Consider the following 16,991-nt stretch of genomic DNA (forward strand, 5'->3'; position numbering starts at 1 on the left):
TTAGCAAGCACTCTCTGATACTTCCCTTTCTGGCAATCTTCACACGTAGTCGCTACATCCTTACATATCTGACTCAACCCAGGTGTAAACAATCTCTCACGCATGCATTCCCATAATTAATTTATACCCATATGCCCATATCTGTCATGCACTAACATACATATACTTACAGCTGCATGCATCGGAAACACAGGAACATATATATCTTCATCCATTCCTTTATGCAGAAAATAAACAATATTCTTACACACAATAAGTCTCTTACTAACTCTCTTATACACCTCTAAATCAGACGGCCATTCTTCTACCTCAATACTATTCAACATACATTCACGTAACCTTTTAATTTCCACACATTCATCTTGCATTTCTTCCACCTCCTCTTTAGTCAATAGATCATCCTCACTCCTCGTAATATCAACCATGCCGACAAAATTCGCCATAAATATACTATTATCTTCTATCACAACTACTTCACATCCATTCTTCAGAAGCAAACCACTACCAATATCAACTGATTAATCATGCAATCTTAAAAAGGCAATCCCTATCAAAAAACAACTAGGCATCTCATTCTCTCCCATTACAATGAAATTATGTTCCACCTCCATACTTCCCAGTTTTACTTTCAACCGCACTTCTTCCCAAACTAGCAAACTTCCTTTACCTATCCCATGAATTCTCACACTCGTACATTGCCTTTTCACTTCCCAATTGTACCGCTCTATTTTCTTGATAACAGACATATTCACTAATGACACTTGTGCACCTGTATCAATTAAACTACAGTATTCATTCTCCTTTATACCCACATACATCATCATTCTTCCTTTTACACCATGCATACAAATGTTTATTCTCCTATCAATAGGGTCATCCTTGTCACACCCATGTTCATCTTCGCTATCTTCCATGCTCATACCACTCAGATTCAAGTCACTCGGGCAATCCTCCTTCTCACTCAACAACTTGCAACATCTTTCATTACATTGTAACCTCAATATATACTCCCTTTCAGTCTCCTTATTTGCCCGGTATTGCATCGGACGATTCCACCCAAAATACAAATAAACAGTGACACCATACAACATACTTACTACCAACAATACTTTTGATAACAATTCACCCTCAAGCACACTATCCTCCTTATATGCCATTTCTTTTGATACTTCATTCCTAACACTCATTCTAAGCTCATCTACACTAGCAGGTATATCCTTATTCAAACCCTTCAATTTATGCTTATTCAACCAACACAAAATACATTTATACACCATGTCATCCCCTTCAAAACTTTGTACCACCACTAAATCTTCCGGCAACCTTCCAAAATTACTATCATTCTCGCTACTATATTCTATCTTACCATGCATCCTTGACATTGCATCTGCTATCACGTTCTTACTCCCAGGTACATATTCTAGCTTAAAGTCAAATTCATTCAAATCTTCTATTGTCCTCGCAACCCTAGCATTCAGAGACTCTTTCCTAATCATGTACACTAGGGGCTGATGGTCAGTACGCACAATAAATTTCACACCATACAAAAATACCTTCAACGCTTTCACACAAAACCTTATCGCAGCCAACTCCCTTTCAATCGTGGAATACTTTCGCTCAGCCTTATTAAATGCTTTACTTACATACGCTATCACTCTCAACTGTTCATCTCCATTTATTCTTTGCATTTGTACCAAGCAACCACCCATACTAATCCCATTAGCATCCGTATATAACTCTAGCATACTCGCATGCTCACTATAGTCGGAAAGGCCAAAGTGACGTCTCTCGCAGCCTCTTCTTTCAACTTTTCAAATGCTTCAATCATACGCTCATCCCATTTCAGTCTCGTACTATTTCTCTTACGTGTCCACTCATTCAAAGGCTTCCCTATCCCCGAACAATCTCTGACAAACTTCCGACCAAATTCAATCAACCTAAGAAAACCTCTCAACTCACGCACCGTATGAGGACGTGGAAATTCTCTCACCTTACTCACAAACTTATCACTCTTCCTTATACCCGATTCACTCACCACATGCCCAAGAAATTCCACCTCCCCGGCCAGCCATGTACACTTTTCAAGCTTAACTTTCACACTAACTTCTATCAAACGTTCTAATACAGCTTCAAGCAACTTCATGTGTTCCTCAACAGTCTCACTAGCAATCAAAATATCATCTATAAAAACAGTCACCTTCTGTCGATCAAACCCAGCCAAAACTACATCCATCGCCCTCTGGAAGGCAGCAGGCGCATTAGCAAGGTCAAAACTTAATCTTCTAAACTGATAATGGCAATTACTACTTGAAAATGCTGCCTGCTGCCTTCCAGAGGGCGATGAATGTAGTTTTGGCTGGGTTTGATCGACAGAAGGTGACTGTTCGGGCGCCAAAATAATGTGGCGGGATGTTGCAAAACAACCCCCACACCCTTGATCACTCTAACAGACAATTATCTCCACAAAACAAACTTTCCCCTTACGTTATCATAAACTGGACTCTTAGACTGAAGGGAAACAAAACAAACCATAACCTTAACACTATGTTCTTAAAACTAAAATAAATCATAAACTTGGAGACTAAACATACAATAAACTAACACCATTCAAATAAAAAAAAAAAAACAACCCTATCAAACTTAAAACTAAAATAGACCGCAACCAATATTTGATATATATATATATATATATATATATATATATATGATTCTGAGTGGACACTTTCATCCACACAAGGGCCAACAGTCTTTAATAGCAAAAAAACACAGCTCTGCAGCAACCGGAACACTGATAGATATACACAATTGTATTAATTGGTCTGGTTTGCGTGCGGTATCATCATCATCATAATCATCATAAACATCGTCATCATCATCAATCGTAGGTTCATTCTGTCCGGGTCATCAACGTTATCTAAATCTGAGCAGTCGTATCAATATTAAGTACAGGCCAGATCATCAACAAGCGATCAATCCAAAGAGCAATCTAAATATAATCAATTCCAGGCCAGGTCATCAACAGTAAATCCACTTTCAAAAAGTAACTCTCAAAGGAGGAATCACGGCCTGCCAAAATAAAAAATGAAAAACACTTATGAACACTCCTAACTAACTGAACTATCGCACTATAATCAAAGATAAATAATAAATTGTTCCTATCATTCACAATCACGACAAGCAAAGATAAACAAAACTCTACTTACTTTTTAAATAAATAATCACTTCCACGATGGTAAAGAAAAATAATAATCCAGGAATCACTACTGCCTCTTGCTGCAGTCAAATAAAAAAAGCATTCGCTCCGAAACATTCACCACTGTCGTAACCTAACTAAAAAAATGTAAACAAACAACCTCAAATATACCGACAGTCTTTCCCACTACAAACAATCATTCGCTAACTACCACTTGTTCTTCGGCGCACACCGCGGACACACAAACACACATTCACACACACATACACACACAAACACACACACACACACACTCTTTCGCGCACGCGCGATTTAGCAAAACTAAAGCAAATGAAATTCCTCTCTCTCTCTCTCTCTCTCTCTCTCTCTCTCTCTCTCTCTCTCTCTCTCTCTCTCTCTCTCTCTCTCTCTCTCTCTCTCTCTCTCTCTCTCTCTGGATTTGGCAAAAGAAAAAATTAAAATAAAGCAAAAATAAATCCTCCACATTCCTCCCCCCTTACTCTGCCAAATCCTTCTCACACAACACTTACATTATTTTTTTCATAACCCAGTCGCAGTCAGGAACGGGACCTCTACTCCGAGTAACTGGGCCCACATATACTCTCTCATTCACTTCTTCCTTATCACAATCATTCGCTACATTAACACTGTTCCTATCAAAATTCCTATCATCTAATATATCATGCAAAATCATATCTACCTCGTTCTCATCTGGCCCTAAAATTACACTCATTTCTGTAAACAGTTCATCCATTTCATCAAAAACATTCTCAACTTTAGCAAAAGATTCATTTATACTACTAATCATTCTCCTTTCCCTCACTCTCGCATTCGTCATCCTTTCTTTTATATCACCTAAGGAAAAGCCACACACACTATAGGTATCATTCATACTCAGCCATGATTCATCTGTATTAACACATTTATCTTCCATACACACTTGCACATTTACACCCTTATCATACTTATTTCTATTCTCACTTTTACTTATAAAATTTCCCCTTTTTTCATCTTTACTCAAAGCTCTTGTATTCTTCCTTTTCTTATATTCTACTAACACCAACTGTTTACCTTCCAGACCTAAGTCCTCACACATACTAGGTTCACACTTGTTCCTTTTCAACCATTTACTCATCCCATTCTCTTGGATATACTCAGGTACCTCTTTCCATTTACGCAACTGGTTGTGGTGGGCCCTAATTTTTTCCACAATACCACCCACACACAACTTACCCAAACCGTAACTTAATCCACTCGAACCAACTTCTAACACCTCATAGGGACCTTCAAATTTATCACGCACCTTATTCACATTCATTCTACCCTTTTCAATTACTTCTTTAATCACTCTCTCGCCAACTTTGAAGCTTTCAAACCTCTTATTTGCTTTCCTCCACACATCTCTATCATCCTCAGACACACCCAACCTCGGTCTTATTATCTTTTCAAAATTTAACACAAACTTACATGGAGACACTCCGTACTCTTATGCACTGTTGCATTGTAAGCCCACAACGCTCTACCAACATACAAATCCCAATCAATATCACATGTACTCATCATTCGCAAAATTTCAGTTAATGTTCTTACAGTCCTTTCAGCCAACCCATTCGCACTTGGCATATAGGGAGTCGAATACACATGTTCAATACCCCATTCTCTTAACATCTGCTCAAACTCCCATCCAACAAACTCAGGGCCATTATCACTTAACATTCTTACAGGCTTACACACACACATCGGCAACATCACTTGACTAACCATTCTTGCAACAGTCTCACTCCGTTTATCCTTGATGGGTATTGCATAGGTAAATTTACTCATGTGATCAACCATAACAATCATTCCCACATGTCTTCTCGCAGTCACAGGCAACGAAACACAATCAATCACAAACATCTCAAATGGTTCTTTCATACATAATCTCAAAACAGGCGGATTAGCAAGCACTCTCTGATACTTCCCTTTCTGGCAATCTTCACACGTAGTCGCTACATCCTTACATATCTGACTCAACCCAGGTGTAAACAATCTCTCACGCATGCATTCCCATAATTAATTTATACCCATATGCCCATATCTGTCATGCACTAACATACATATACTTACAGCTGCATGCATCGGAAACACAGGAACATATATATCTTCATCCATTCCTTTATGCAGAAAATAAACAATATTCTTACACACAATAAGTCTCTTACTAACTCTCTTATACACCTCTAAATCAGACGGCCATTCTTCTACCTCAATACTATTCAACATACATTCACGTAACCTTTTAATTTCCACACATTCATCTTGCATTTCTTCCACCTCCTCTTTAGTCAATAGATCATCCTCACTCCTCGTAATATCAACCATGCCGACAAAATTCGCCATAAATATACTATTATCTTCTATCACAACTACTTCACATCCATTCTTCAGAAGCAAACCACTACCAATATCAACTGATTAATCATGCAATCTTAAAAAGGCAATCCCTATCAAAAAACAACTAGGCATCTCATTCTCTCCCATTACAATGAAATCATGTTCCACCTCCATACTTCCCAGTTTTACTTTCAACCGCACTTCTTCCCAAACTAGCAAACTTCCTTTACCTATCCCATGAATTCTCACACTCGTACATTGCCTTTTCACTTCCCAATTGTACCGCTCTATTTTCTTGATAACAGACATATTCACTAATGACACTTGTGCACCTGTATCAATTAAACTACAGTATTCATTCTCCTTTATACCCACATACATCATCATTCTTCCTTTTACACCATGCATACAAATGTTTATTCTCCTATCAATAGGGTCATCCTTGTCACACCCATGTTCATCTTCGCTATCTTCCATGCTCATACCACTCAGATTCAAGTCACTCGGGCAATCCTCCTTCTCACTCAACAACTTGCAACATCTTTCATTACATTGTAACCTCAATATATACTCCCTTTCAGTCTCCTTATTTGCCCGGTATTGCATCGGACGATTCCACCCAAAATACAAATAAACAGTGACACCATACAACATACTTACTACCAACAATACTTTTGATAACAATTCACCCTCAAGCACACTATCCTCCTTATATGCCATTTCTTTTGATACTTCATTCCTAACACTCATTCTAAGCTCATCTACACTAGCAGGTATATCCTTATTCAAACCCTTCAATTTATGCTTATTCAACCAACACAAAATACATTTATACACCATGTCATCCCCTTCAAAACTTTGTACCACCACTAAATCTTCCGGCAACCTTCCAAAATTACTATCATTCTCGCTACTATATTCTATCTTACCATGCATCCTTGACATTGCATCTGCTATCACGTTCTTACTCCCAGGTACATATTCTAGCTTAAAGTCAAATTCATTCAAATCTTCTATTGTCCTCGCAACCCTGACATTCAGAGACTCTTTCCTAATCATGTACACTAGGGGCTGATGGTCAGTACGCACAATAAATTTCACACCATACAAAAATACCTTCAACGCTTTCACACAAAACCTTATCGCAGCCAACTCCCTTTCAATCGTGGAATACTTTCGCTCAGCCTTATTAAATGCTTTACTTACATACGCTATCACTCTCAACTGTTCATCTCCATTTATTCTTTGCATTTGTACCAAGCAACCACCCATACTAATCCCATTAGCATCCGTATATAACTCTAGCATACTCGCATGCTCACTATAGTCGGAAAGGCCAAAGTGACGTCTCTCGCAGCCTCTTCTTTCAACTTTTCAAATGCTTCAATCATACGCTCATCCCATTTCAGTCTCGTACTATTTCTCTTACCTGTCCACTCATTCAAAGGCTTCCCTATCCCCGAACAATCTCTGACAAACTTCCGACCAAATTCAATCAACCTAAGAAAACCTCTCAACTCACGCACCGTATGAGGACGTGGAAATTCTCTCACCTTACTCACAAACTTATCACTCTTCCTTATACCCGATTCACTCACCACATGCCCAAGAAATTCCACCTCCCCGGCCAGCCATGTACACTTTTCAAGCTTAACTTTCACACTAACTTCTATCAAACGTTCTAATACAGCTTCAAGCAACTTCATGTGTTCCTCAACAGTCTCACTAGCAATCAAAATATCATCTATAAAAACAGTCACCTTCTGTCGATCAAACCCAGCCAAAACTACATCCATCGCCCTCTGGAAGGCAGCAGACACATTAGCAAGGTCAAAACTTAATCTTCTAAACTGATAATGGCAATTACTACTTGAAAATGCTGCCTGCTGCCTTCCAGAGGGCGATGAATGTAGTTTTGGCTGGGTTTGATCGACAGAAGGTGACTGTTCGGGCGCCAAAATAATGTGGCGGGATGTTGCAAAACAACCCCCACACCCTTGATCACTCTAACAGACAATTATCTCCACAAAACAAACTTTCCCCTTACGTTATCATAAACTGGACTCTTAGACTGAAGGGAAACAAAACAAACCATAACCTTAACACTATGTTCTTAAAACTAAAATAAATCATAAACTTGGAGACTAAACATACAATAAACTAACACCATTCAAATAAAAAAAAAAAAACAACCCTATCAAACTTAAAACTAAAATAGACCGCAACCAATATTTGATAATTATATATATATATATATATATATATATATATATATATATATATATATATATATATATATATATATATATATATGATTCTGAGTGGACACTTTCATCCACACAAGGGCCAACAGTCTTTAATAGCAAAAAAACACAGCTCTGCATCAACCGGAACACTGATAGATATACACAATTGTATTAATTGGTCTGGTTTGCGTGCGGTATCATCATCATCATAATCATCATAAACATCGTCATCATCATCAATCGTAGGTTCATTCTGTCCGGGTCATCAACGTTATCTAAATCTGAGCAGTCGTATCAATATTAAGTACAGGCCAGATCATCAACAAGCGATCAATCCAAAGAGCAATCTAAATATAATCAATTCCAGGCCAGGTCATCAACAGTAAATCCACTTTCAAAAAGTAACTCTCAAAGGAGGAATCACGGCCTGCCAAAATAAAAAATGAAAAACACTTATGAACACTCCTAACTAACTGAACTATCGCACTATAATCAAAGATAAATAATAAATTGTTCCTATCATTCACAATCACGACAAGCAAAGATAAACAAAACTCTACTTACTTTTTAAATAAATAATCACTTCCACGATGGTAAAGAAAAATAATAATCCAGGAATCACTACTGCCTCTTGCTGCAGTCAAATAAAAAAAGCATTCGCTCCGAAACATTCACCACTGTCGTAACCTAACTAAAAAAATGTAAACAAACAACCTTAAATATACCGACAGTCTTTCCCACTACAAACAATCATTCGCTAACTACCACTTGTTCTTCGGCGCACACCGCGGACACACAAACACACATTCACACACACATACACACACAAACACACACACACACACACTCTTTCGCGCACGCGCGATTTAGCAAAACTAAAGCAAATGAAATTCTCTCTCTCTCTCTCTCTCTCTCTCTCTCTCTCTCTCTCTCTCTCTCTCTCTCTCTCTCTCTCTCCTCTCTCTCTCTCTCTCTCTCTCTCTCTCTCTCTCTGGATTTGGCAAAAGAAAAAATTAAAATAAAGCAAAAATAAATCCTCCACATTCCTCCCCCCTTACTCTGCCAAATCCTTCTCACACAACACTTACATTATTTTTTTCATAACCCAGTCGCAGTCAGGAACGGGACCTCTACTCCGAGTAACTGGGCCCACATATACTCTCTCATTCACTTCTTCCTTATCACAATCATTCGCTACATTAACACTGTTCCTATCAAAATTCCTATCATCTAATATATCATGCAAAATCATATCTACCTCGTTCTCATCTGGCCCTAAAATTACACTCATTTCTGTAAACAGTTCATCCATTTCATCAAAAACATTCTCAACTTTAGCAAAAGATTCATTTATACTACTAATCATTCTCTTTTCCCTCACTCTCGCATTCGTCATCCTTTCTTTTATATCACCTAAGGAAAAGCCACACACACTATAGGTATCATTCATACTCAGCCATGATTCATCTGTATTAACACATTTATCTTCCATACACACTTGCACATTTACACCCTTATCATACTTATTTCTATTCTCACTTTTACTTATAAAATTTCCCCTTTTTCATCTTTACTCAAAGCTCTTGTATTCTTCCTTTTCTTATATTCTACTAACACCAACTGTTTACCTTCCAGACCTAAGTCCTCACACATACTAGGTTCACACTTGTTCCTTTTCAACCATTTACTCATCCCATTCTCTTGGATATACTCAGGTACCTCTTTCCATTTACGCAACTGGTTGTGGTGGGCCCTAATTTTTTCCACAATACCACCCACACACAACTTACCCAAACCATAACTTAATCCACTCGAACCAACTTCTAACACCTCATAGGGACCTTCAAATTTATCACGCACCTTATTCACATTCATTCTACCCTTTTCAATTACTTCTTTAATCACTCTCTCGCCAACTTTGAAGCTTTCAAACCTCTTATTTGCTTTCCTCCACACATCTCTATCATCCTCAGACACACCCAACCTCGATCTTATTATCTTTTCAAAATTTAACACAAACTTACATGGAGACACTCCGTACTCTTATGCACTGTTGCATTGTAAGCCCACACCGCTCTACCAACATACAAATCCCAATCAATATCACATGTACTCATCATTCGCAAAATTTCAGTTAATGTTCTTACAGTCCTTTCAGCCAACCCATTCGCACTTGGCATATAAGGAGTCGAATACACATGTTCAATACCCCATTCTCTTAACATCTGCTCAAACTCCCATCCAACAAACTCAGGGCCATTATCACTTAACATTCTTACAGGCTTACACACACACATCGGCAACATCACTTGACTAACCATTCTTGCAACAGTCTCACTCCGTTTATCCTTGATGGGTATTGCATAGGTAAATTTACTCATGTGATCAACCATAACAATCATTCCCACATGTCTTCTCGCAGTCACAGGCAACGAAACACAATCAATCACAAACATCTCAAATGGTTCTTTCATACATAATCTCAAAACAGGCGGATTAGCAAGCACTCTCTGATACTTCCCTTTCTGGCAATCTTCACACGTAGTCGCTACATCCTTACATATCTGACTCAACCCAGGTGTAAACAATCTCTCACGCATGCATTCCCATAATTAATTTATACCCATATGCCCATATCTGTCATGCACTAACATACATATACTTACAGCTGCATGCATCGGAAACACAGGAACATATATATCTTCATCCATTCCTTTATGCAGAAAATAAACAATATTCTTACACACAATAAGTCTCTTACTAACTCTCTTATACACCTCTAAATCAGACGGCCATTCTTCTACCTCAATACTATTCAACATACATTCACGTAACCTTTTAATTTCCACACATTCATCTTGCATTTCTTCCACCTCCTCTTTAGTCAATAGATCATCCTCACTCCTCGTAATATCAACCATGCCGACAAAATTCGCCATAAATATACTATTATCTTCTATCACAACTACTTCACATCCATTCTTCAGAAGCAAACCACTACCAATATCAACTGATTAATCATGCAATCTTAAAAAGGCAATCCCTATCAAAAAACAACTAGGCATCTCATTCTCTCCCATTACAATGAAATTATGTTCCACCTCCATACTTCCCAGTTTTACTTTCAACCGCACTTCTTCCCAAACTAGCAAACTTCCTTTACCTATCCCATGAATTCTCACACTCGTACATTGCCTTTTCACTTCCCAATTGTACCGCTCTATTTTCTTGATAACAGACATATTCACTAATGACACTTGTGCACCTGTATCAATTAAACTACAGTATTCATTCTCCTTTATACCCACATACATCATCATTCTTCCTTTTACACCATGCATACAAATGTTTATTCTCCTATCAATAGGGTCATCCTTGTCACACCCATGTTCATCTTCGCTATCTTCCATGCTCATACCACTCAGATTCAAGTCACTCGGGCAATCCTCCTTCTCACTCAACAACTTGCAACATCTTTCATTACATTGTAACCTCAATATATACTCCCTTTCAGTCTCCTTATTTGCCCGGTATTGCATCGGACGATTCCACCCAAAATACAAATAAACAGTGACACCATACAACATACTTACTACCAACAATACTTTTGATAACAATTCACCCTCAAGCACACTATCCTCCTTATATGCCATTTCTTTTGATACTTCATTCCTAACACTCATTCTAAGCTCATCTACACTAGCAGGTATATCCTTATTCAAACCCTTCAATTTATGCTTATTCAACCAACACAAAATACATTTATACACCATGTCATCCCCTTCAAAACTTTGTACCACCACTAAATCTTCCGGCAACCTTCCAAAATTACTATCATTCTCGCTACTATATTCTATCTTACCATGCATCCTTGACATTGCATCTGCTATCACGTTCTTACTCCCAGGTACATATTCTAGCTTAAAGTCAAATTCATTCAAATCTTCTATTGTCCTCGCAACCCTAGCATTCAGAGACTCTTTCCTAATCATGTACACTAGGGGCTGATGGTCAGTACGCACAATAAATTTCACACCATACAAAAATACCTTCAACGCTTTCACACAAAACCTTATCGCAGCCAACTCCCTTTCAATCGTGGAATACTTTCGCTCAGCCTTATTAAATGCTTTACTTACATACGCTATCACTCTCAACTGTTCATCTCCATTTATTCTTTGCATTTGTACCAAGCAACCACCCATACTAATCCCATTAGCATCCGTATATAACTCTAGCATACTCGCATGCTCACTATAGTCGGAAAGGCCAAAGTAACGTCTCTCGCAGCCTCTTCTTTCAACTTTTCAAATGCTTCAATCATACGCTCATCCCATTTCAGTCTCGTACTATTTCTCTTACGTGTCCACTCATTCAAAGGCTTCCCTATCCCCGAACAATCTCTGACAAACTTCCGACCAAATTCAATCAACCTAAGAAAACCTCTCAACTCACGCACCGTATGAGGACGTGGAAATTCTCTCACCTTACTCACAAACTTATCACTCTTCCTTATACCCGATTCACTCACCACATGCCCAAGAAATTCCACCTCCCCGGCCAGCCATGTACACTTTTCAAGCTTAACTTTCACACTAACTTCTATCAAACGTTCTAATACAGCTTCAAGCAACTTCATGTGTTCCTCAACAGTCTCACTAGCAATCAAAATATCATCTATAAAAACAGTCACCTTCTGTCGATCAAACCCAGCCAAAACTACATCCATCGCCCTCTGGAAGGCAGCAGGCGCATTAGCAAGGTCAAAACTTAATCTTCTAAACTGATAATGGCAATTACTACTTGAAAATGCTGCCTGCTGCCTTCCAGAGGGCGATGAATGTAGTTTTGGCTGGGTTTGATCGACAGAAGGTGACTGTTCGGGCGCCAAAATAATGTGGCGGGATGTTGCAAAACAACCCCCACACCCTTGATCACTCTAACAGACAATTATCTCCACAAAACAAACTTTCCCCTTACGTTATCATAAACTGGACTCTTAGACTGAAGGGAAACAAAACAAACCATAACCTTAACACTATGTTCTTAAAACTAAAATAAATCATAAACTTGGAGACTAAACATACAATAAACTAACACCATTCAAATAAAAAAAAAAAAAACAACCCTATCAAACTTAAAACTAAAATAGACCGCAACCAATATTTGATAATTATATATATATATATATATATATATATATATATATATATATATATATATATATATATATATATACATATATATATATATATATATATATATATATATATATATATATATATATATATATATATATATATATATATATATATATGATTCTGAGTGGACACTTTCATCCACACAAGGGCCAACAGTCTTTAATAGCAAAAAAACACAGCTCTGCAGCAACCGGAACACTGATAGATATACACAATTGTATTAATTGGTCTGGTTTGCGTGCGGTATCATCATCATAAATAATCATCATAAACATCGTCATCATCATCAATCATAGGTTCATTCTGTCCGGGTCATCAACGTTATCTAAATCTGAGCAGTCGTATCAATATTAAGTACAGGCCAGATCATCAACAAGCGATCAATCCAAAGAGCAATCTAAATATAATCAATTCCAGGCCAGGTCATCAACAGTAAATCCACTTTCAAAAAGTAACTCTCAAAGGAGGAATCACGGCCTGCCAAAATAAAAAATGAAAAACACTTATGAACACTCCTAACTAACTGAACTATCGCACTATAATCAAAGATAAATAATAAATTGTTCCTATCATTCACAATCACGACAAGCAAAGATAAACAAAACTCTACTTACTTTTTAAATAAATAATCACTTCCACGATGGTAAAGAAAAATAATAATCCAGGAATCACTACTGCCTCTTGCTGCAGTCAAATAAAAAAAGCATTCGCTCCGAAACATTCACCACTGTCGTAACCTAACTAAAAAAATGTAAACAAACAACCTCAAATATACCGACAGTCTTTCCCACTACAAACAATCATTCGCTAACTACCACTTGTTCTTCGGCGCACACCGCGGACACACAAACACACATTCACACACACATACACACACAAACACACACACACACACACTCTTTCGCGCACGCGCGATTTAGCAAAACTAAAGCAAATGAAATTCTCTCTCTCTCTCTCTCTCTCTCTCTCTCTCTCTCTCTCTCTCTCTCTCTCTCTTTCTCTCTCTCTCTCTCTCTGTCTCTCTCTCTCTCTCTCCCTCTCTCTCTCTCTCTCTCTCTCTCTCTCTCTCTCTCGCTGGATTTGGCAAAAGAAAAAATTAAAATAAAGCAAAAATAAATCCTCCACATTCCTCCCCCCTTACTCTGCCAAATCCTTCTCACACAACACTTACATTATTTTTTTCATAACCCAGTCGCAGTCAGGAACGGGACCTCTACTCCGAGTAACTGGGCCCACATATACTCTCTCATTCACTTCTTCCTTATCACAATCATTCGCTACATTAACACTGTTCCTATCAAAATTCCTATCATCTAATATATCATGCAAAATCATATCTACCTCGTTCTCATCTGGCCCTAAAATTACACTCATTTCTGTAAACAGTTCATCCATTTCATCAAAAACATTCTCAACTTTTGCAAAAGATTCATTTATACTACTAATCATTCTCCTTTCCCTCACTCTCGCATTCGTCATCCTTTCTTTTATATCACCTAAGGAAAAGCCACACACACTATAGGTATCATTCATACTCAGCCATGATTCATCTGTATTAACACGTTTATCTTCCATACACACTTGCACATTTACACCCTTGTCATACTTATTTCTATTCTCACTTTTACTTATAAAATTTCCCCTTTTTTCATCTTTACTCAAAGCTCTTGTATTCTTCCTTTTCTTATATTCTACTAACACCAACTGTTTACCTTCCAGACCTAAGTCCTCACACATACTAGGTTCACACTTGTTCCTTTTCAACCATTTACTCATCCCATTCTCTTGGATATACTCAGGTACCTCTTTCCATTTACGCAACTGGTTGTGGTGGGCCCTAATTTTTTCCACAATACCACCCACACACAACTTACCCAAACCGTAACTTAATCCACTCGAACCAACTTCTAACACCTCATAGGGACCTTCAAATTTATCACGCACCTTATTCACATTCATTCTACCCTTTTCAATTACTTCTTTAATCACTCTCTCGCCAACTTTGAAGCTTTCAAACCTCTTATTTGCTTTCCTCCACACATCTCTATCATCCTCAGACACACCCAACCTCGGTCTTATTATCTTTTCAAAATTTAACACAAACTTACATGGAGACACTCCGTACTCTTTTGCACTGTTGCATTGTAAGCCCACAACGCTCTACCAACATACAAATCCCAATCAATATCACATGTACTCATCATTCGCAAAATTTCAGTAAATGTTCTTACAGTCCATTCAGCCAACCCATTCGCACTTGGCATATAAGAAGTCGAATACACATGTTCAATACCCCATTCTCTTAACATCTGCTCAAACTCCCATCCAACAAACTCAGGGCCATTATCACTTAACATTCTTACAGGCTTACACACACACATCGGCAACATCACTTGACTAACCATTCTTGCAACAGTCTCACTCCTTTTATCCTTGATGGGTATTGCATAGGTAAATTTACTCATGTGATCAACCATAACAATCATTCCCACATGTCTTCTCGCAGTCACAGGCAACGAAACGCAATCAATCACAAACATCTCAAATGGTTCTTTCATACATAATCTCAAAACAGGCGGATTAGCAAGCACTCTCTGATACTTCCCTTTCTGGCAATCTTCACACGTAGTCGCTACATCCTTATATATCTGACTCAACGCAGGTGTAAACAATCTCTCACGCATGCATTCCCACAATTTTTTCTTACCCATATGTCCATTTCTGTCATGCACTAACATACACATACTTACAGCTGCATGCATCGGAAACACAGGAACATATATATCTTCATCCATTCCTTTATGCAGAAAATAAACAATATTCTTACACACAATAAGTCTCTTTCTAACTCTCTTATACTCCTCTAAATCAGACGGCCATTCTTCTACCTCAATACTATTCAACATACATTCACGTAACCTTTTAATTTCCACACATTCATCTTGCATTTCTTCCACCTCCTCTTTAGTCAATAGATCATCCTCACTCCTCGTAATATCAACCATGCCGACAAAATTCGCCATAAATATACTATTATCTTCTATCACAACTACTTCACATCCATTCTTCAGAAGCAAACCACTACCAATATCAACTGATTAATCATGCAATCTTAAAAAGGCAATCCCTATCAAAAAACAACTAGGCATCTCATTCTCTCCCATTACAATGAAATTATGTTCCACCTCCATACTTCCCAGTTTTACTTTCAACCGCACTTCTTCCCAAACTAGCAAACTTCCTTTACCTATCCCATGAATTCTCACACTCGTACATTGTCTTTTCCATTCCCAATTGTACCGCTCTATTTTCTTGATAACAGACATATTCACTAATGACACTTGTGCACCTGTATCAATCAAACTACAGTATCCATTCTCCTTTATACCCACATACATCATCATTCTTCCTTTTACACCATGCATACAAATGTTTATTCTCCTATCAATAGGGTCATCCTTGTCACACCCATGTTCATCTTCGCTATCTTCCATGCTCATACCACTCAGATTCAAGTCACTCGGGCAATCCTCCTTCTCACTCAACAACTTGCAACATCTTTCATTACATTGTAACCTCAATATATACTCCCTTTCAGTCTCCTTATTTGCCCGGTATTGCATCGGACGATTCCACCCAAAATACAAATAAACAGTGACACCATACAACATACTTACTACCAACAATACTTTTGATAACAATTCACCCTCAAGCACACTATCCTCCTTATATGCCATTTCTTTCGATACTTCATTCCTAACACTCATTCTAAGCTCATCTACACTAGCAGGTATATCCTTATTCAAACCCTTCAATTTATGCTTATTCAACCAACACAAAATACATTTATACACCATGTCATCCCCTTCAAAACTTTGTACCACCACTAAATCTTCCGGCAACCTTCCAAAATTACTATCATTCTCGCTACTATCTTCTATCTTACCATGCATCCTTGACATTGCATCTGCTATC

Source organism: Palaemon carinicauda, chromosome 5 (assembly GCF_036898095.1).
Source record: "Palaemon carinicauda isolate YSFRI2023 chromosome 5, ASM3689809v2, whole genome shotgun sequence".
Classification (NCBI taxonomy): Eukaryota; Metazoa; Arthropoda; class Malacostraca; order Decapoda; family Palaemonidae; genus Palaemon; species Palaemon carinicauda.